At 37.0% G+C, this 21,864-nt stretch overlaps 1 pseudogene; it reads left to right on the forward strand.

The window, feature by feature from the left end:
• The first annotated feature begins 1,698 nt into the window (after positions 1 to 1,698).
• Positions 1,699 to 5,662, forward strand: LOC134476181 (anion exchange transporter-like; annotated as a pseudogene).
• The last annotated feature ends 16,202 nt before the right edge of the window (positions 5,663 to 21,864 follow it).

Below are 21,864 nucleotides of genomic sequence, written 5' to 3' on the forward strand. Positions count from 1 at the left end.
GATGAGTTCAAAGCCAGCCTGAACTACACAATGAGACACTCTCAGAATCCTAACCCTAAAGAATTAAGACCAACAAAATAATAACTTAATGAAGTAGAAAGGAAGAGCTGGGGGTTTAGCTCAGTGGCGTAAGTGCCTGCTTGGCAAACGCGAGGTCGTGAGTTCAATCCCTGGAACAAAACAAAACAAAACAAAACAAAAAAATCCTACACACCGAAGTGGAAAAGAAGTTGCCATCCATGGGTCAAGAAAGAGCCAATAGAAAAACTACAAACTACAGATAAACTGGAGAAACAGAAGATAATGCAGAGAAAAGGAGGATGCAGGCTGGAGCATTAACTCCAGCTCCTAGGGAGAGGGATCTGTCTCCACAAATAAAAGTGCTAGGGATTGATTCAGGGCCTCATGCACTTATGAGGGTCTTGCTAACCTGCTAAATTGCCCTGATTGTCCAGGCTGACCTCAAACTTGCCTCAGCCTCCTAGAATGAAAGGAGTGACTCACCACATCCAGAAAAGATGGTAGAACCATTAGGAAACCAGAAGGCTGCAAATTCTGGAATTGGATACCTGCAGAAGGAGGATCAGAGGCATCTTTATGGGAGGAACTGGCCTGGCAAGTTGAGAAAAATGACATCAGGTATTGTAGAAGTTGGCAGCTGCTTCTAGATGAGAAGACTGAAGTCGGGAAACCTTCCCAGGGAAAAAAGAAGAAACTTTTCCAGGATTAAACAATTGCCTCAACACATTTAATGTTTTTGTTTGTTTTTGAAAAAAGTGGGGACCACTTTGTCTAGAACGTTGGATCCTCTTGAATGTTCAGGTTGAAGCTCAAATGTTACCTTCTCAGAGAAGTCTTTCATCCAAAGTAACACTGTGTGCCCACCAGTACATAGAAGGTATTCAATAAATATGACTGAGTGAGGGAAGTAGAAAAAAGGAAGGAAGGAGTCATCAGGTGTTTTGTCTCAGTGATGAGTAAAAAGTAATTAAGATACCTGAAGAAGTAATTTTTAAAAACTGCCAAGAAACAAAAGCCCAGTTCATGATGAATACATTGATGAATTCTACAAAAACTTTAGAGAAGATGTAATGTCTATTACTACTGAGGAAACTCTTTAATAAATTTGAAAAGGAAGAAATACTCCCAAAGTTATTCCTACAAACAAACATTACTTTGAAACCAAAACTAGAGAAAGGTTCAATCCAAAAAAGAGAACTACAGGCCAATCTTCTAAATGAATAGAGATGCAAAAATCCTAAGTAAGATAATGACAAACAGAATGGCAAATCATCAAGAAGATTACACACTATGACTAAGGATGCAAGGAAAATTCTTCATATACAAACCAATAAATATAATATATTACATTAATAGAAAAAAGACAAAAACTATATAATTTCAACAGAAACACAAAAAGCATTTATGCAAATATGTAGTAATAAAAAAACTTTTTAAAAGAGAACTAGAGCACTATCTCTAATGAAAAGATGCAAAAATCCCCAACAAGATAATAAAAAGCAGAATTCAACAAATCATCAAGAAGATCATACATTATGAGTGGACTCTATCCTTGAGATGCAAGGATATTTCAACAAATGCAAAACAATAAATGTAACTCAACATATGCAAGGAAAAAAAATCACATGATCATCTCAAGATGCAGCAAAAGCCTCAGACAAAATCCAACATCTATTCATGATTAAAATCCTGAAGACGCCAAGGGGAGAGCAAGTCAACATCTCCCGAGATCTAGCCATGCTGGAACTTGGGGGGATGAGCAAGAAAGCAACGTGCCCTCCTTTCTGGTAAGTGGCAGCAGCAGCGCAAGTGAGCAGTGGGCACACCAGTGAGAGAATAAGTCAGTGTCTCCCATGAGCCTACCAGCACACAGGCTGAGAATCAAACATTCCACCCCAGTTAGCAACTGGACACGTGGAAGACAGCTGGAGTTGATAGCAACTAAGGCACATAAAGCAACCAAATACTTGTATTGTTGGGCTAATTATGGTGACCTGGGGCCAGAGATCTGAGCATTTCTTGGGAGGATGACAGTATGCAATATAGCAAATATGAGGGATTTCCTTCTATGTTCTGTTTGAAAGCAAATATTGTTTTCACTGTCTTGCTTTGTTCTGATTAATTGTTTTTGCTCTATTCAATATGTTGTTTTGGGGCTGGGGATTTAGCTCAGTGGCATAAGCGCCTGCCTTGCAAGCAGGCAGTCGTGAGTTCAATCCCCGGTACCGATAAAAAGGAAAAATACCCAAAAAAATGCTGTTTTGATAGGTTTTATATGTTCTGTTTTTGGGTTGCTTTTGCTATACCTAATTGAATGGATAACTACTGGGATGATAACAAGATATATTATGATACCTATTACTGTTATCCTGGTATCCTCCTCTGAAGTTCTGGATAATAAAATTATTGCCAATCATGCCAATTATGCCAGTTTCACTGCATTGTCTCAGTTGGCTTTGTTCTGTCTTGTTTTGTTGTATTTTACTGCCTTAAATAAAACAAAATAAACTCTTGAAGGAAATATGTATAGAAGCACTTTATCTCAATCTGATAAAGGCAAACATGGTATGACAAACATACCACCAACATTGTACTAAATGTGAAAAAACTGAAAGCTTTCCCTGTAAAATCAGAAAAAAACAAAGATGCTTACTGACCACTCCTGTTTCATATAGTACTCAAAACCTTTGTGAGCAAACATGACTAGTTTCTTAGGTGCAGAAACAGAAAGTGGATATCAAGGATGAGCTAGGATTAAGTTTTGAATACACTTGGAATAAATACACAGAAAGCCAAGGATTCAATTTGAGGATCTGAGGCTGAGGGAATTCTACCATGCAGATAACCCACCCTTTCTTTTTTTTTTTTTTTTTTTTTTTGTCTTTTTTGAGACGGGGTATCTCTATGCAGTTCAGGCTGGCACTTTGTAGCCCAGGCTGGTCTCAAACTCCCAATGATCTTCCCACCTCAGCCTCCTGAGTACTGGGATTACAGGCATGAGCTACTACGCCTAGCTAACCCACCCTTTCTGAAACAGTCATTTGCAACTAAATAACAGGACATTTGGGATCTAAAGAACTGGAAGATAAACAGAAATCTATAGCTTATACCTCTCCAAATATTATTCTGTTCTTGAAAATGTTTTAACCAGCATGACCCTAACCCCTTCGGAATTTCTCAAGTGTAAACAACTTTGACATTGTAAAGCACAGATGAATTGGACACTGGCATTGAAAAGAGAAGTTCTGAGAGAAAAGTCAACATCTCCCAAGAATCCGCCATGCTGGGACCTGGGGAACCAGCCAAGAAATCAACCAGCCAATCTTACTGATAAGCTGTGCATGCCACCCACTTCCCAGGGGAAAAAAAAAGATAGCATCTTGCATGAAGTTACTGTTGTGCGGGCTGACAAACACCATCCGTTCGGAGCCCACCCTCACCCCTGTTAGCAACTAGATGGTTCCAAGGACAGCCTGAGTTGATAGCACCTAAGGTACAGAAAGCAACTAAATGCTCCTATTGTTGAGTTGACTATGCAGGCCTGGGGCCAGCTGTCTGAGTATCTTTTGGAGGATGACAGTATGTAATATAGCAAATTTGGGGGATTTCCTTCTGTCTTGTCTTTGAAGTCCAATATTGTTTTCACTATTTTGCTTTGGTCCGATTAATTGTTTTGCTTTATTCAACATTGTTTTGATTGGTTTTATAGTGTTTTGTTTTTGGTTTGAGTTTACTATACCTGATTGAATGGACAACTATTGGGACAATAACAAGATGTACTGTGGTAGCTATAATTGTTTTCCTGGTATCCTGCTCTGAAGTTCTATGCCAATTTTGCTGCATTGTTGCTACAGCTGGGCAGTGTTGCATTTCTGCTTATGGAACCCAAAATCAGTGCGATGACAAGGACTGCCACCCATGTGGTGGCTATATATATATATATATATAGAGAGAGAGAGAGAGAGAGAGAGAGCTCTCAGATTTTTTTTACATTTATGCATATGTCTTTGAAACATCAAGTCTGTCTGACTGAAAGCACTGCTGTTATCCTTGCTAAACATCATGGTTCTTGTTCTTGTTAAAGAGCTGAATCAAAAGTTTAAAAGAAAAATTAAAGTTGTTCTTCCTCTTGATTTAGTTTTGATTATTGTAGCATCTTTTACTTGTTGTTGTGCCTATATGGAAAACACATATGGATTAGAAGCAGTTGGTCATATTCCAAAAGGAATTCCTCCACCAAGAGCCCTTTGGTGAACATTCTCTTCAGTAATCACAAAGCCTTTGAAGTTGCTCTCGTAGGCCATGTGGCCTCACTGGGTTTTACTCAAAGATCTGCCAGAAAATTCAAATATTCAGTGAGTGATAACCAGAAACTTTCGGCTCATGGCCTCAGCAATGTGATTTCTTCACTTTTTTCTGGATCTCAAGTGCAGCTTCCATGGAATAGACCACTGGCCAGCACAGCATGGGAGCGGCAGGCACAGGTGCTTGTCTAATGTTTTGCATTTGCATCCTTATAGTCATCTATGCAACAGGACCTTTGCTGTGGGGTGGCCCATGGGTATTTTTGCAAGCATTACTGTTGTGGGATTCAAGAGAATGCTAATACAGTTCTGAGATTTAAAAAAAAATACTGGAATATGGATAAAATTGATTGAGCATATGAGTCAGTACATATATATTTACATATGCTTTGCTACCAATGTGAGGCTACTGTTTAGAATTGTCTGTATCATAGCTATGCTAATAAGATACTTTCCAAAAGCAAAGACTAAGTATAAAAACATGAAAGATCAAATAGCAAAGTTGTTGGAAAAAAAAAAAAAAGACGTGAAAGAAATGGAATTTAAAGTGAAAACAGAGGTGAGATGTGGTGGTGCATGCCTGTAATCCCAGAACATAGGATGTTGAGACAGGAAGATTGCCATGAATTTGAGGCCAATGTGGGCTGCATAGTAAGTTCAAGACCAGCCTAAACTACATAGGAAGACCTGTCAAATAAATAAATAAAATGAAGACTGAAAACAGATGATGAGACCATGCATCTGGTGAAAATCATCTCAATAAACAACCCACTTGTTTTCCTGAATACAAAGAAATTTCCTATCAATTTAAAGAACATAATCCAAAGTGAAAATGCCAGCAACCATCCACTTGATGACATCAGCAAATATGAACAAAACACATTACTCAGTTCTCTATCCAATGGTAACTACAGTGGAGATGCTTCACAACTCTTCCTGAGAAGTGGTCTTTAAGCCTGGATTTCTGTGGATTGACCTGTTTGACTATTCTTGAGTCACCATGCTTGTTGAGGTTTACATGGACTTTAAACACATACAAGTGAATATATCATTAGTCAATTGCACTGGTTCTCTTCATAAAACCAATGAAGTACTATGGAAATCTACACTCAGAGAGACCAATTCTTTTTAAATCAGTATCTGTTACAATAAGTAATATCTACTCAAATAAGACTTTCAACAAACTCAGTGACCACAGTGAAGACTGAGATCCTTTCATGGAATTACAGAGCCTGTGTGTCATAATTACCTTGAAGAAGCCATAAATTGGCTGCACAACTTTTTGTTATTTAGATCCTACATATGATCTCTACTGTAAGTATGATGTGATTTAGTAACTGCATAGCCACTGCTTAACAGTAGATTTGTTAACAATTTTTAATATCATTGCTAGTAAGCAAATTTATTTAGTTATTTTATATAAGAATTTGTATCCATTTAGTTTTAATGTACTGCAAGATAAACATGATTTTATCACAGTGGTTTCTATTGTTTTAACACTAGATTGATGTAAGTTAATTTTTAAAACAGAGAAACACTTTTGTGTTACAGATTTGAGATAGTTAAAAGCCATTTATAAAACTCTAGGATTACGTAGGAAAACAATACATAAAAACAACATAGTAAATTTGCCAATTTCCTGGATCTTCTCTACTCAAAAGCCATTTAAACATCAGTACCACTAAATACTACTTTATACAATGGGGTATGGAATTCACAGAAACAAACTAAATAGTAATAATGACAAAATTGAAGTCACTGGTTCCTATACCCTTTATTATACTCACTCCTGAATTTTTCATGTCTTAAGAATGTTTTCATGTTCAGAAAAATTGGTATCCCAAAAACTGAGAACTTGACACTCATTGTTTTGCTAATGTTAGAAATGCTTAGACTTTTATCACCAGATAGCTCTAATTTTTACAATCTTATTCTTTAAAAGACTCTGTCTTCTGCTTAAGTTTCATTGGTACTAGAGAGTTGGAAATTGAATATTTTATATTTTCCACAAATATGATTTTTAGATAAGAAAATATCACTGGTAGCTAGCCTTATGCTATTTTAGAATAAGAAAAAAAATAGCATAAAGCTAGCTACCAGTGATATTTTCTTATCTAATCACTTAAGCAGAAGACAGAGTCTTTTAAAGAATAAGATTGTAAAACAAATATAGTCAAAATGGCTATACTTCTGAAACTAATACAGAGATTTAACACAATCCTAACAATATTCCTCATAGATCTAGAGAAAACAGTTCAAAATTTCATTTGGTGCCAGAAGAGATCCAGAAAAGTAAAAGCAATTCTGGTTAACAATAAATCACAGATGCAGACTTGAAGTTATTCTACTAAATTACAGTGATAAAGACAGGATAAAGGGTGGGGGATTAGCTCAGCAGCATAAGCACCTGCCTTGTAAGTGTGTGGTCGTGAGTTCGATCCCTGGTACCGATAAAAAAGAAAAAGCCAAAAAAAAGACAGCATAGTACTTGCACAAAGCAAAATGCAGATCATCAGATCAGAGTAAAGAAAGAAGAAACAACCCCAGACAAAGTCAACTGTATGATCTTTGACAAAGGGGCCAAAGTGTACACTAGAGAACAGATAGACTCTTTCATAAACAGTGCCAGGAAAACTGAACATCCATATTGGATAACTTCATGCAGAAGCTTAAGACTAGACCCACATATCTTGCAATGTACTAAGCTAAAATCAAAATCGATGAAAGTTCTAAATATTTTTAAAAATCTGCTGGAAGATAAAATAGGTAAAACTCTTGAAGACACAGAAGTAGGCAAACGCTTTCTGAACAGAACTCCAGTGGCACAAGAAACAGTACTGAGAATCAACAAATTGGAGAATATCAAATTAGTAAGCTTCTATACATCAAAGGAAACAAACAACAAAGTGACGAGACAAGCTACAGGATGGGAAAACTATTTTGCCAGTTATTCCTCAGACAGAGGGCCAACATCTAGCATAAGGAACTAAAAAAACAAATAAATAAAGCCTCCAAAATAAAAGACCCAAGTCAAAAAATTGGTAAATAAAATGAGTAAACTCTTCTCAGAAGAAATACAGATGGTCAATAAATATATGAACAGATGTTCAATACTGCTGTTCATTATAGAAATACAAGTTAAAACAACACTGAAATACCCTCTCACTCTGGAAAGAATGGCCATCATCAAGAAATAATAATAAATCCTGGCAAATTTGTGAAGGGATAAGAATCTTTCCACATTGTTTTTGGGAATGTAAACTAGTACAGCCACTATGGAAAGCAGTATGGAGATTCCTCAAAAAACTAAAAATAGGGTGGCACTGTGTTCACTATTGTTTGGTGGTCCATTTTTATACTTAGGTTGCACTTCTTTGTCTACTTTTACTTGGCCCAAATTCACTCTGCAGAATTTGTTTCTTTTCCTCCCTTTAATAAAATTTTGTTTCTATTTGAGTTTGTCTTAACAAACTTTGCTCAAGACAGAAAGAACCTAGATCTTGGAAACAACCTAAGTGCCCATCAACTGAGGAATGGATAAAAAAGGTGTATTTTTGTACAATGGAGTAGTACTCTGCTATAAAGAATGATCACATTGAGATATTTATAGGTAAAGGGATGCAACTTGAGACCATACTCATAAGTAAAATAAATCAAACTCACATAAGTAAATATCTTTAGTCTCGCTAGTGTAATACGTTTGAAGACCTACAATGTCTCCAATGTTTTGGTTTTGTCTGTTTTATTCTTTACTGTTTTGTTCAATTGTATTATAACTAATGATATAGGCAATTCTATTAGAGATAGCAGGAGGCATTATGGTAACCATTGTTGATCACCTTGTATTATGTTTTTACATTATCTATAATGTCCACCCTTTTGACTTGACCGATTCTGTTCTGTTATGTCACATTTGGTTTTACTCTCTTCCAAAAAAGTAATAAGAACCGTGGGAGCAATGAAACCCAAAATGTGTAATAGTCATGGTACAAAAGAGAGGAAAAGAAAGTGCTCCAAACTATATAACTGCATGTATATTTAAGTGTATAAGATAGAAAATGATATCACAGAGTTTTATTGGATCAATGAACAGAACTGTTTGCAGTATCATTGATGGAATGTCCACTTTACAAGCTTTAATTTTGTGACTTGAACAATTATTTCTAAGATGACAATATGTAATCCATTAACTAGTGATTTCCTACTGTTCATTTTTTTTCTGTAAATCTGTATAACTTGTACCCTTTCCCTGCTTTTTTTTTTCTTTTCTCCTTAAATAAAATTAAAAAAAAAAAAAAAAAAAAAGAAACTGTTAAGACTTTGGCAACTCTTGAAAAAAAAAAAAAAAAAAAAAAAAAATGGTAAGAATACATAAGATACAAAAAACTCAATAAACACAGTGAAAGGACAAGAATCTGCTTAAAAGGGAAAAAACAATATCTCAGGGAAAATGAGGAAAAAGAAAAAGGAAGGGAAAAGAAAAAATATCTAAAATTATATAAACACACTTAGGATAGCTAAGATGATTGTGCTACAAATTCTGTAAGTTCTTGGAATGAAATAGTTAACATTCATAGGATTGGAATAACTGAACATATTATTGTATGGTGATCTGAGGAACTCTTGAAGGTCATTATATAAAATAACAACCCTAGTTACGCTCATACCACCTTGTTTTGAAGGCCTATATTGTCAGTGTTCTGGGCTCTTTGCTATTGTTGTTTATATGTCTTTTTCATTTCATGTTTTTCTAGGAATTTGTTTTGTTTTGTCTTGTTATGTTTTGTTTTTCCCTCTAATACAGAAACAATAGATATACATGAGAGACTCACGCATGTGTAGAACTTCTAAACAGTTTATGAGAATGGATTATATAATGCGCGATGAAATGAAGAGCTACTTTGAAGAAAAAGAGACACTAAGGTACCCAGTGCTGATTCCATAGCATCATGATGCAAAATCTAGCTATACTATTATGCTTTGTTCAGAGTGATTTTAGTCTGTTTTGTTTTGTTTAATTTCAACCTATGTGAAGATATGAACAGATATTTTGAAGAGAATAAGAGAAATTATGGCAGCCATTGTTGACTTCCCTATTGTCTGGTCTTGAAGATCTAAAATGCCTTCATTCTCCTATTCTGATCAGTTGTATACTATGTTGTTTTGTATGAATTCCTTATATGTGAAGATATGGACAACTATTTGGAAGAAAACAGGGGACAATGAGATAGACAATAAAGATCTCTGGTTGTCTTGCCTTGAAATCTGTCTCTTATACTGTTTTCTTGTGGTCTGTTTTGTTCTGTTTAATTTTACCTTCTTTAAAATTTAAAAAAAAAGGAACTTAGAAACCATCTCTAAAAGAAAACTCCAAAACCCCAAAATCCAGTGACATCTCTAAAAGAAGACTCCAGAACCCCAAAATCCAGTGACAAATCCAACCGAAAGAACAGGTAAGTCCTTGTGGGCACTTTTTGTGTTTTGTTTTGTTCTGTTCTCTTCTCTTTCTCCTCATAGACTGAGGAATCCAGGAGACTTTCCATGGTTCCAGGAACCATTTCCTATTTTTCCCATGTGTGGGATAAAGGCAGAATAATGCATCGTTTCCTAGTTTTTTCCAGCCAGGGATGGTCCAAGGGCTACTTGAAGCCTACTCTCATTTTAAGAACAACCAAAAAACCTGTTATTAACCCAGTTTCAGAACAGATTCAACTATTATGTGTGCAACCTAGAGTTTAGAATGCCTTTTTTCTTTTTTACCTCCCCATGACATTTTGCTCAGCTTTCTCACTCTCGCTCAGGTACTGAGGGGAAATGCCTGTTGATAATTTGGTAGCCTGCCTGATGAGTCACCTGTTCCAATTTGCTCCTTTTTCTGTTCAAAGTCTAATATCTGATTTTCCCCTACCTGGACTTTTCTTTCTCAGGATATCATTTCATCCTAATTAGTTTACCTCTTCGCCATTATGGTTTGTCACATGATGGGTTCCACCATCTTTGTTTTTAACTGACCTCATGCTCACCAGAATATCTCACGCTTATAGATATGAGCTAAGTCTCCAATTGCAGGGAACATGTGTGTGCTCTCCCACTTTTATTTTGAGTTAGGCTAGATCTCTACCTTGTTTCTTCTAACAAAATTCAGGTAATTTAGAAACATATGCCTAACAACATGAGCAGGACAAAGAACCACCAATAATGGTTAGCTCAAGTGACTGTGAGGCAAAGATAGCCATCCGTGTTCTTAGAATTTTAAATTTTTTTCTTAAAATAAAAAAGAAGTTTCAGCCTCTACTGCCTTAAGCAAACTAGCAAAGATTTTACTATCAGGATAAGTAAAGGAGATAATTTTTTTCCAAGTGTGTCTGTTCTGTTCAAGTGGCTCAATTGCACTAAGGAAATCCCAGTGAAGGAGGATTCCACCCTGGCCACATGGGAGTTGCCAAGGGTGAGATAGAGCCATAAAGTGGTCAACACCCCTCACCATAATAAATTAGTAGGCGCCCTATATGAAGACAAAAGTAATTCTGTAGGGTCTTTTTCTATGCTTCTGTGAAAGGTGCTAACATCATCCTAGCTTCGGACAGAGATATCCACCTGGTAAATACTTGAATCTCACGGGGATATTTTGTGGGTTCAAATCAGATCTCCTCTTTTGACATAGAATGCTATATTTAGGACCCAAGAACTAGTAGTGCTAAAAGTGACTCAAAAATCTATGAAAGATGCCAGCATTATCCTAGATTTGGATAAAAATGTCTGTCTCAGGGGTCTGGGATATAGCTCAGTGGCACAGTGCCTCCTTGAAAAGCATGAAGTTCAACTCCCAGATCCCCCCCAAAAAAATGTGTATCTAGTGAATACTTGAGTCTCACAAGGAAAACTTTGTGGACTCGCCAGGGCTCTACCTGCATAGAATGCCATTTTAAGGGACCAAGACCTAATTGTCTCTCTTCATAGGCCCCGAGACAAGCCATGGGAAACCTCATGAACCCCCTGCAGATTCCACTGACTTTGATACTTGATCAAAGGAAAAGGTTTTACCCTACCTGTGTTAGTTACTGTCTCATTGCTGATACAAAATGTTCAACATCCAAAATTAAAGGAGGAAAGGTTTATTGTAGCTCACAGTTTTGGAGGTTTCAGTTCATAGTTCTCTGGCTCTAGGTTAGGGTGGCACAGCAGAGGGACATTGAAGAGGAAAAACAGGTCATGATAGGCAGAAGATAGCAAAGCAGTAAAAGACTGAGAAGCAGTGACCAGCAGTGACCATAGCAGCCCTCTTTCTGTTTCTTATATTCTATCCAGGCTATCCACCCTTGGGGGGGTAGTACTCATACCCAGGATAGGGCACCCTTAATCCTAGCATCGCACTACAAATCAATCCCAGCACTATACCATGAATCAATCCCAGCATCACATTCTTAGTCCCAGCATCACCCACTCTAGAGCTTACCACTTCTGAAAAGCTCTACCTATAACTGCATGAGATTGTGAGGGGATATCTAGATACAAGCCATAACACTGCAAATTTAAAAAGAATACCTTACCTATTATTACAATACAGGTTGGATTCAAATGAATTAGCAAGTGATAAGAGATGGTACAGGATGGCAGTTTAAATAAATACTTTTAAAACAGAAGTTGAAATCTCTTATGTTGAAGTTTTTGTGATCCTTTATCTCAGGAAAAGTCCAGAAAGCATGATATTTAGAGTGACCTCTAAAGAAAAATGACATGTATTTAATGATCCTGTCCTCATATCCCCATCCGTCTCTCAGAGAGATATGGGTCTCTCCCATATGTTTAATGAAGAAACTTCATTAGACCCCATACCCTGACATGGCTTTGTCTATGTTGAAAAATCAGGATCTGGGGGAGAGTCAAAAGACAAAGACTACTTCTCTGGAAGTTACCATTGTCAGGCTCAAGGTGACTCCTAGTCAAAGATTCTTTACTCACACTAAGATGTGTCACTTTGAAGGCCAAATGTGCATGAGTTTCTAAACGTCCAACAATGTCCTACACCCTTGCTAGGAAAATTTAATACCAAAATTGGAAACATTTCTCAAATTCCAAAAAAGAGCAAAGCGTATTTTACTCAGTGGGGCTATACCAGGTCTCTCTGATCTAATTAGCCAGCAGGAGGATCCTGTTGCCTAATATAGTGGAATGTCAAGGAAATCCTTATTCCTCTACATTTCAAAAAAGAAAGGATTTACTTTGAGCAACATGACTAGGACAATAATCCCACCCAATGACATACTTTTCAAAAAGTTAGACGGAGATGCTGCCAGAGAGCCACCCTGCCTGAAGGCAATAGCAGCTACAACTATGGTAACAAAGACTTAAGGACAAAAACTAGAAGTTCTGCCTCCCTATCAAATCAAAGCAATTTTTGAGACCAAAGATTACTTATGGTTAACAGTGTAATGGCTTACCATGTATCAGGCCATCCTCTTAAATATCCCTGAAGTTGTTATAAAAGCTTGCACCACTCTTAATCATGCCCCTTTGATGGCTACATGCCCAGAAGTTGAACTCTTGTGAACAAGTCATCTCCCAGACCTATGCAAGTAGGCAAGACATCAGTGACCTGCCCCACCAAGACCCTGAGGATGTGTGATTCACTGATGGCAGTAGCTTTGTGTAAGAGGGACATTTAAAAAACCAGTTATGCAGTTGTCAATTCACCATAGATTACTCAGACCAACTTTCCCAGAGACCTCTACTCAAAAAGCAGACCTCGTAGCTCTTACTTGGGTATTGGTACTAGGAAAAGGTAAAAAGCTAAATATCTATGCAGATTCCAAATGTGCCTTTCTGATGCTACATGCCCATGCAGCAATCTGGGAAGAAAGGGGGCTTACTAATTAATAAGCAATCATCTATCAAGCACAAGTAGGAAATTCTACAACCCTTAGAGATAGCCTACCTCCTCAAACAGGTCACATGCCTTGTAAGGGATCTCAAAAGACATATCTAAAGTCTCTTTAGGAAAATCAAAAGGCTGATAAGGAGGCAAGAAAGGCAGCCATGCAGCTCCTCAAGTTCCTAGCCTTATTCAGAGTTCCTGAGGAACCATTCTGTTCCTTCCTCAAGAGATGTTGCAACACGCTATGAAAATACGATACAGGAAATGGTCACTAAATTCTCACAGGACCACGAAAAAGCTGTTCCTGAGAACCTGAAGGGCCTGGAAGGTCTTCTGGAAGACCTGAGTCTCCAGAGACCAAGACTCCCTTATCGCTCTAGGTACAAATAAGTATAGTCACAAATAACCCTAATTCACCACAGTTTAAATGAGCACCTGCATAGAGATGCCCACTTTTAGTTAGATACACTATGTGGGTAATCTTACTAAGGCTATGGCTCTTGGGCTTTTGATAATTTATCTAACCTCCTTTGTCATAATTTTTCTCTACAAGAAGCTTGCAAATCTGACCTGCTTCTCATACTTGGATTTTATATTCCCAAAATAATAAAATCACTTTCTTTCTCCCATAAAACAGCCCAATAGTCATTAACTCTTTGCTTATTGTCTTCTCACAGGGTTTTTTTTTCCTTCAAACCAGCCAGTGAGTCACAACATCCCAAGGTAGTTGGAGAGCACTTACTCCCCAGAAGGTAGGGTCTAAAGCCCCTTCTTGCTGGAAGAAGCTATACAAAATAGACTTCCCTTCCCTCAGCAAATATGGAGTATGTGTAGCTCTTGGGAGAAATGAAATAGAAGATTAGGGCATGGCAAAGCTGGCTGGAGAAGTAGAAAATATCAAAGTAGGGTGGGCCCACACTATCCCCCAAGCCCAGCCTGTTTTGCTGCCGCGCCTGGCCATCGGTGTGCAGAGGAAGAGCTGGGCGGATCTGGGGTGCCTGCATCGGCCTCTCCATGTGCCTGGAGGTCTGTGGATATCTCGGCCCAGACTGTTTTGGTCCCTCCAGGCTTCCAGGTGCAGTGAAGGGGAGAGGTGGGTTTGAGGCCTCTACATCCGCCTCCCCATCCCGGTTGCACTTGGAGAACTGCTGAGCTCCCAACGGGTGGGCAGGCCCACACTATCCCCAGAGCCCAGCCTGTTTTGCTGCCGCGCCTAGCCATTGGTGTGCAGAGGAGGAGCTGGGAGGATCTGGGGTGCCTGCATCGGCCTCTCCGTGTGTCTGGAGGACTGTGGATATCTCTGCAAGCAGGGAGGGATCACAGGTTCCTGAGGCACCGCGGCCTGTGGTGAGTACCCTAACCCGGCTGCGATTGAAGAGCTGTGGAGCTTCCAAGGGGCAGGTGGGCGCACAGTGTCCCTGAGGCCCAGCTTGTCTGGAACTGTGGAGTTCTGAGCAGGCAGAGGAGGGCCATTGGTTCTGCAGGCCCAATGGCTTGGGGTAGCGTGGTGCCAGAGTCTCAGTAGCTCCAAACATAGAAGGGGATTTTCAACAGATCCTGAGGAAGCTTTCAAATAACACTTGAAACACAGAAATATAGGAAAATGACAAAACGAAAGACCAAATTACAACCTCAAACCACCAGCCCATCTCAAGAAACCCTAGGAGCGATGTATATAGAAGAAAATATATCCCATCCACCTCATATATCGGACACAATAGCTACTGAAATTGACAAGCAACTCCAGGAAGCTTTAAAGAAATTCAAAGTCGAAATAATCTCCCAGATAAAAGAAGAAATGATAAAAGAAATGAAAGAGATTCTAAATATATCTAAAGAAAACACAGATTAAAAATTGGAGGAACTAAACAAAAAGATAGAATCCCTAGACGAGCAATATAAGAAACAAACAGAATACATAATGCAGATGCACAGAGATATACAGGATATAAAAAACTCCACTGAAAGTTGTAAAAACCGCCTTAATGAAAGTGAAGATAGAATTTCAGACCTTGAAGACAGGATTGCAGCTAGTGAACAGGAAAGGAAAGATCTTTTAAAAATAACAAGGAATCAGGAAACAACAATTCAACAACTGCAAGATGATGCAAAGAAGAATAACATAAGAATGATAGAGATTAATGAAAAAGAAGGAGACAACATAAAGGATGTCAAGAGGATATTTAGAGAAGTAATAGCTGAAAATTTCCCAAGCATGAGATCAGAAACTGACATTAGGATCAGTGAAGCATACAGAACTCCAAATAGTCATAACCAAAATAAAACTACACCCAGACATATAATAATCACCATCCCAGAAATCCAACACAAGAATAGATTATTAAAAGCTGTCAGAGAGAAAAGACAGATCACTTATAAAGGAAAACCTATCAGAATCACAGCATCTTCTCATCACAAACAATAAAGTCAAGAAGAGCATGGAGTAAAGTATTCCAGATCCTAAAGCAAAATGATTTCCAACCTAGATTGATATATCCTGAAAAACTATCATTCAAAATAGATGGTGAAATATGATACTTCCATGACAAAGAACAGCTGAAGAACTTCATGAAAACCAAACAAACCCTGCAAAAAATATTGAAAGACAGTTTAGATACACAAAGGAAAAAACCACTAAGCAAAGCAAATAATTAAACAGAACAGAAAGATAAAGATGCAACAGCAGAGAGATAACATTCCTACAATTAACCAGCATTTAACAGTAATAACCATTAATGTAAATGGTCTCAATGCACCAATCAAAAGAAACAGACTAGCAGAATGGATCAAGAAACAAAATCCAACCATATGCTGTTTACAGGAAACCCTTCTAACCCAGAAAGATACTCACAGACTGAAAGTCAAAGGATGGAAAACAATTCTTCATGCAGCAGGAATCCAAAAAAAGGCAGGAGTAGCCATTCTGTTTGCAGACAACGTGAACTTTAAACCAACAATGACCATAAAGGACAAAGAGGTCACTACATACTCGTAAGGGGAAAACTCCAAGAGGAAGAGATAACTATCTTGAATATATATGCACCAAACTCCAGAGCACCCAGTTATATAAAACAATTATTAACAGAAATGAAAACTCAAATTATCAGTAACACAATTGTAACAGGAGACCTTAATACGCCATTGACACCAAGGGACAGATCAACCAGACAGAAAATGAGCAAAGAAATAACAGAACTGAATCACACCTGTGAACAAATGGGTTTGATAGACATATACAGAGTGTTCCACCCAACAACATCAGAATACACAATCTCTCCCTTATTCTTTAAAAAAATTATTTAGTTATTTCTTATGTTTGTTTTAATTAAGGGTAAAAATTTTTAAAATTAGGATATATAATAGTAACTCTATTTGATTTCCTATTAACTTGTTTTGAAGTCCTGTAATACTCCCATGATCTTGTTTTGACTGATGAGACTCTGTTCCATTCTGTATGATAGTATCAAGTTTGAGGATATAGGCAACTACTTTGAAGGCAATAAGATTCACTAAGATGCCCATTCTAGTTTGACTATTGTCTCCTTTGGAAGTCCTGTAATGTTTACAATGCCTAAGTTTTATTGGTCTTGTTCTCTACTGTTTTGTCCAACTTTATAATATCTAATGAGATAGACAATGCTTTTTAGGGGCTGGGGATTTAGCTCAGCGGCATAAGTGCCTGCCTTGCAAGCAGGCAGTCGTGAGTTCGATCCCTGGTACCAGTAAAAACGAAAAAGAAAAAAAAAAAGACAATTCTTTTTAAGGAAACAAGAGACAATGTTGATAACCATTGTTGATAACCTTGTACTCTGTTCTACATCATGTGCTATGTCTATCCTTGGTTTTGACTGACTGCTTTGTTTTGCCATATTTGACTTTATTCTCTGCCCCCCAAAAAATTAATAAGAACTAAGGAGTAATAAAACCCAAAATGTGTAAATTTTGTTGTAAAAAAGAGAGGGGAAAACAAAAGAGCTCTAACGGATATAACAGCAAGTGTGTTTAGGGGTGTTAAATAGCTGACTATATTAATGTTTTTGGATCATTGAACACAGCTGTTTGCAGTCTCTCTGTTTGAATGTCCACTTTGTATTCTTTGATACTGTGATTTGAGCAACTATTTCCAAGATGATAATATGTAATCTATTAACTGGTGGTTTCTTACTGTTATGTTTTTTTTTTTTGTAGTTCTGTATTACGTGTACCCTTATACCGCTTTGTTTTGTTTTGTGTTTTTCTCTTTTTCCTCTTAAATAAAATTTTTTAAAAAAAGAAAGAAAGAAAATATCAAAGTAGGAAATATGCACAGAACAGTTCCCAAAGGACTGTTTCACACGGACTTCTTGTGGGAGCTCCAGTGTATTTTTAACACGATGGTCTACACTTGATTTCAGTCTGAGGCACGGGTGATTCAAGAGTCCGCACTGAGTTTTGGCCACTGTGTTCCCTCTTGCATGGTGGCACTGCCATGCTGTAGGGTGTACTTTTCCTACTTTTACTTGGCCTAAACTTATTCTGCAGAGAATTTTTCTTTTCCTATTTTTAATAAAACTTTGCTACTTTTTTAAAACTTTATTTAAAAGGAAAAAGAGAAAAAACAAAACAAAACAAAGCGGTGTAAGGGTTTGTAATACAGAACTACAAAAAAAAAACAGTAAGAAATCACCAGTTAATAGATTACATATTATCATCTTAGAGATAGTTGCTCAAGTCACAGTATCAAAGCATACAAAGTGGACATTCAAACAGAGAGACTGCAAACAGTTGTGTTCAATGATCCAACCAAAAACATTAATACGGTCAGCTATTTAACACCCCTAAACACACTTGCTGTTGTATCTTTTAGAGCACTTTTGTTCCTTCTCTTTTTTACAACAAAATTTACACATTTTGGGTTTTATTACTCCTTAGTTCTTATTACTTTTTTGGGGGGGAGAGAATAAAGTCAAATATGGCAAAACAAAGCAGTCAGTCAAAACCAAGGATAGACATAGCACATGATGTAAAAAGAGTACAATGTCTCTTGTTTCCTTAAAAAGAATTGTCTATCTCATTAGGTATTATAAAGTTGAACAAAACAGTAGAGAACAAGACCAATAAAACTTAAGCATTGTAAACATTACAGGACTTCCAAAGGAGACAATAGTCAAACCAGAATGGGCATCTTAGTGAATCTTACTGCCTTCAAAGTAGTTGCCTATACCCTCAAACTTGATACTATCATACAGAATGGGACAGAGTCTCATCAGTCAAAACAAGATCGTGGGAGTATTACAGGACTTCAAAACAAGTTAATAGGAAATCAAAAAAAGTTAGTATTATATAATCCTGCTAATGTTTTTTAATTTTTCCCCTTAATTAAAAAACCATAAAAAATAACTAAATAATTTTTTAATGAATAAGGGAGAGATTGAGATAAAAGAGGACATAACAACATAACAATACAGGTCAAAGCATGACTGTTTCAGCAACCTAGTGCTTCATCATCAAATAACCTGACTTAATAGTAGTTACCATAGTGTCTGTCTTTTTCCTTGAAATATTTGAGTAAAACTTCATATACTATAGCTTCAAATATTTCCATATCAAGAAGCCCAGAATAAAGCCTTTCAATTAATAAGTGAAAACTTTATAAGGCTTCAAGGCCACATAATGGGGAATCATGATTACCACATATTTTTATATATTTGAATCATTACTTACATTAGGGAAACTATTTGGTATTCATAAATGTGAGATTGATTTATTTCACTTATGAGTATGGTCTCAAGCTGCGCCCATTTATTGATAAATATCTCAATGTGATCCTTCTTTATAGCTGAGTAATACTCCATTGTATAGAAATACCACAACTTTTTTATCCATTCCTCAGTTGATAGACACTTGGGTTGTTTCCAAGATCTGGCGATTACAAATTGTGCTGCTATAAACATAGGTGCACATATATCACTGTGGTATGATGCCCATTTTTGGATTGGATCTTTGAATTTTGGGGGTCTGAGTTTTTTAATTCTTTATATGTTTTAGACAAGAGTCCCTTGTCTGAGAGAGAGTTCACTAAAATCTTTTCCCAGTTTGTGGGTTTTCTTTTCACTATGCTGGAGATTTCTTTTGACATGCAGAAACTTTTTAATAAGAAGTGGTCCCAGTTATTGATTCTGGGAAGTATTTCCCGTGAAGTTTGAGTCCTGTTCATGAATTCTCTACCTACTCCTATGTCTTCAAGGTTTCTACCCAACTGGTCTTCCAATAGATTTAGTGTTTCTGTTTTAATATTCAGATCTTTGACCCATTTAGATTTTAATTTAGTACATGGTGATAGACATGGGTCTAGCTTTAGTTTTCGGCAAATGGAGAGCCAGTTTTTCCAGCACCATTTATTAAAGAGACTGTCGTTCTTCCAGTGAAGCTGCTGGTTCCTATTTGCCAATATTTTATTGAGGATTTTTGCCTCTGTGTTCATTAGGGAGATCGGTCTATAGTTCTCTTTTTTAGTTGGGTCTTTCTCAGGTTTTGGTACTAGAGTATTATTTGCTTCCAGGAATAACTTAGGAAGGATTGCTTCCCTTTCAATTTCATTGAATAGTTTGAAGAGTGTCGGCATTAGGTCTTCTTTGTATTTCTTGTAGAATTCTACAGTGAATCCATCTGGGCCTGGGCTCTTCTTTCAATTTCATTAACAGAAATTGGATTGTTCAACAGTTTTACATCCTCTTAATCTAGCTTTGGTACTTCATATGCTTCTAAGAATCTGTCTATTTCTTCTGTGTTATCAAACCTTTGAGAGTAGAGGTTTTTGAAATAGGTGTTGATGATCTTCTGTATTTCTATTGGGTCTGTAGTGATTTCACCTTTTTCATTTCTTATTGCATGAATTTGAGCTTTTTCTTCCCTTTTTAAAATAAGGTCAGCTAGGGGCTTATCGATTTTATTTATTCTTTCAAAAAACAAACTCTTTGATTCATTAATTCTTTGGATTGTATTCTTAGTCTCAGTTGCATTGATTTCTGCTCTGATTTTTATAATTTCCTCTCTTCTTTTCGCTTTGGGCTTGACTTGCTCTTCTTTTTCTAGCTGTTTGAGGTGTAGCATCAAGTTGTTTATTTGTATTTGTTCTGATTTCCTGATGTGGGAATTCAGGGCAATAAATTTTCCTCTGAGGACAGCTTTCATTGCATCCCACAAATTCCGGTAAGTTGTTTCTGCATTTTCGTTTTCTTTTAGGTATTGTTTAATTTCTTCTGTGACCCACTGATTACTCGAGTGTGTTATTCAGGTTCCATGTGTTTGCAGGATTTTTGCAGTATCTTTTATCAATAATTTCTAATTTCAGAGCGCTATGATCTGATAACATGCAAAGGATGATTTCAACTCTTTTGCATTTGTTTAAATATGTTCTGTGAGTTAATATATGGTCTATTTTAGAGAATGATCCATGTACTGCTGAGAAGAATGTGTATTCTGATGTTGTTGGGTGGAACATTCTGTATATGTCTATCAAATCCATTTGTTTGCAGGTATGATTCAGTTCTATTATTTCTTTGCTCATTTTCTGTCTGGTTGATCTGTCCCTTGGTATCAATGGCGTATTAAGGTCTCCTGTTACAATTGTGTTACTGATAATTTGAGTTTTCATTTCTGTTAATAATTGTTTTATATAACTGGGTGCTCTGGAGTTTGGTGCATATATATTCAAGATAGTTATCTCTTCCTCTTGGAGTTTTCCCCTTACGAGTATGTAGTGACCTCTTTGTCCTTTATGGTCATTGTTGGTTTAAAGTTCACGTTGTCTGCAAACAGAATGGCTACTCCTGCCTTTTTTTGGATTCCTGCTGCATGAAGAATTGTTTTCCATCCTTTGACTTTCAGTCTGTGAGTATCTTTCTGGGTTAGAAGGGTTTCCTGTAAACAGCATATGGTTGGATTTTGTTTCTTGATCCATTCTGCTAGTCTGTTTCTTTTGATTGGTGCATTGAGACCATTTACATTAATGGTTATTACTGTTATATAGTGATTTATTTCACTTATGTGTATCTCTAGTTGCATCCATTTACCTGTAAAAGTATCAAGTTCACCCACTTTTATGGCTGAGGAGTATTCCTCTGTATAAAAAGATTGCATCTCTTTTTATCTGTTCCTCAGTTGATGGGCATTTGGGTTGTTTCCAAGATCTGGCCATTACAAATTGTGCTGCTGTAAACATGGGTGTGCATATATTGCTGTGGTATGTTCTTAATTTTTCTGGAAAAAAATATCCAGATGGTGGAAGCTAGGTTGAATGGATGTCTAATGCTATTTTTTTTAGGAATCTCCACATCAACTTCCAAAGTGGTTGTACCAGTTTACACTCCCATCAACAGTGGAGAAGTGTTCTTTTTTCCCCACAGTTCCGCCCGCATTTGTTATTGCTTGATTTCTTGATAATAGCCATTTTTTCTGGGGTGAGACGGAATCTCAGTATGGTTTTAATTATTTATATCTCCAATTACCAGTGATGTTGAACATTTCTGCATATATTTATTTGCCATTTGTATTTCTTTATCTGGAATTGTGTGTTCATCTCAGATGCCCATTTTGGATTGGATCTTTGAGTTTTAGAGATCAGATTTTTTTTTTTTAGTTCTTCGTATGTTCTTGATAGTAATCCTTTGTCTGAAGAACAGC

This window comes from Cavia porcellus, unplaced genomic scaffold, assembly GCF_034190915.1.
Source record: "Cavia porcellus strain 051 isolate PalLab524CR breed Dunkin Hartley unplaced genomic scaffold, mCavPor4.1 scaffold_5, whole genome shotgun sequence".
Lineage (NCBI taxonomy): Eukaryota > Metazoa > Chordata > Mammalia > Rodentia > Caviidae > Cavia > Cavia porcellus.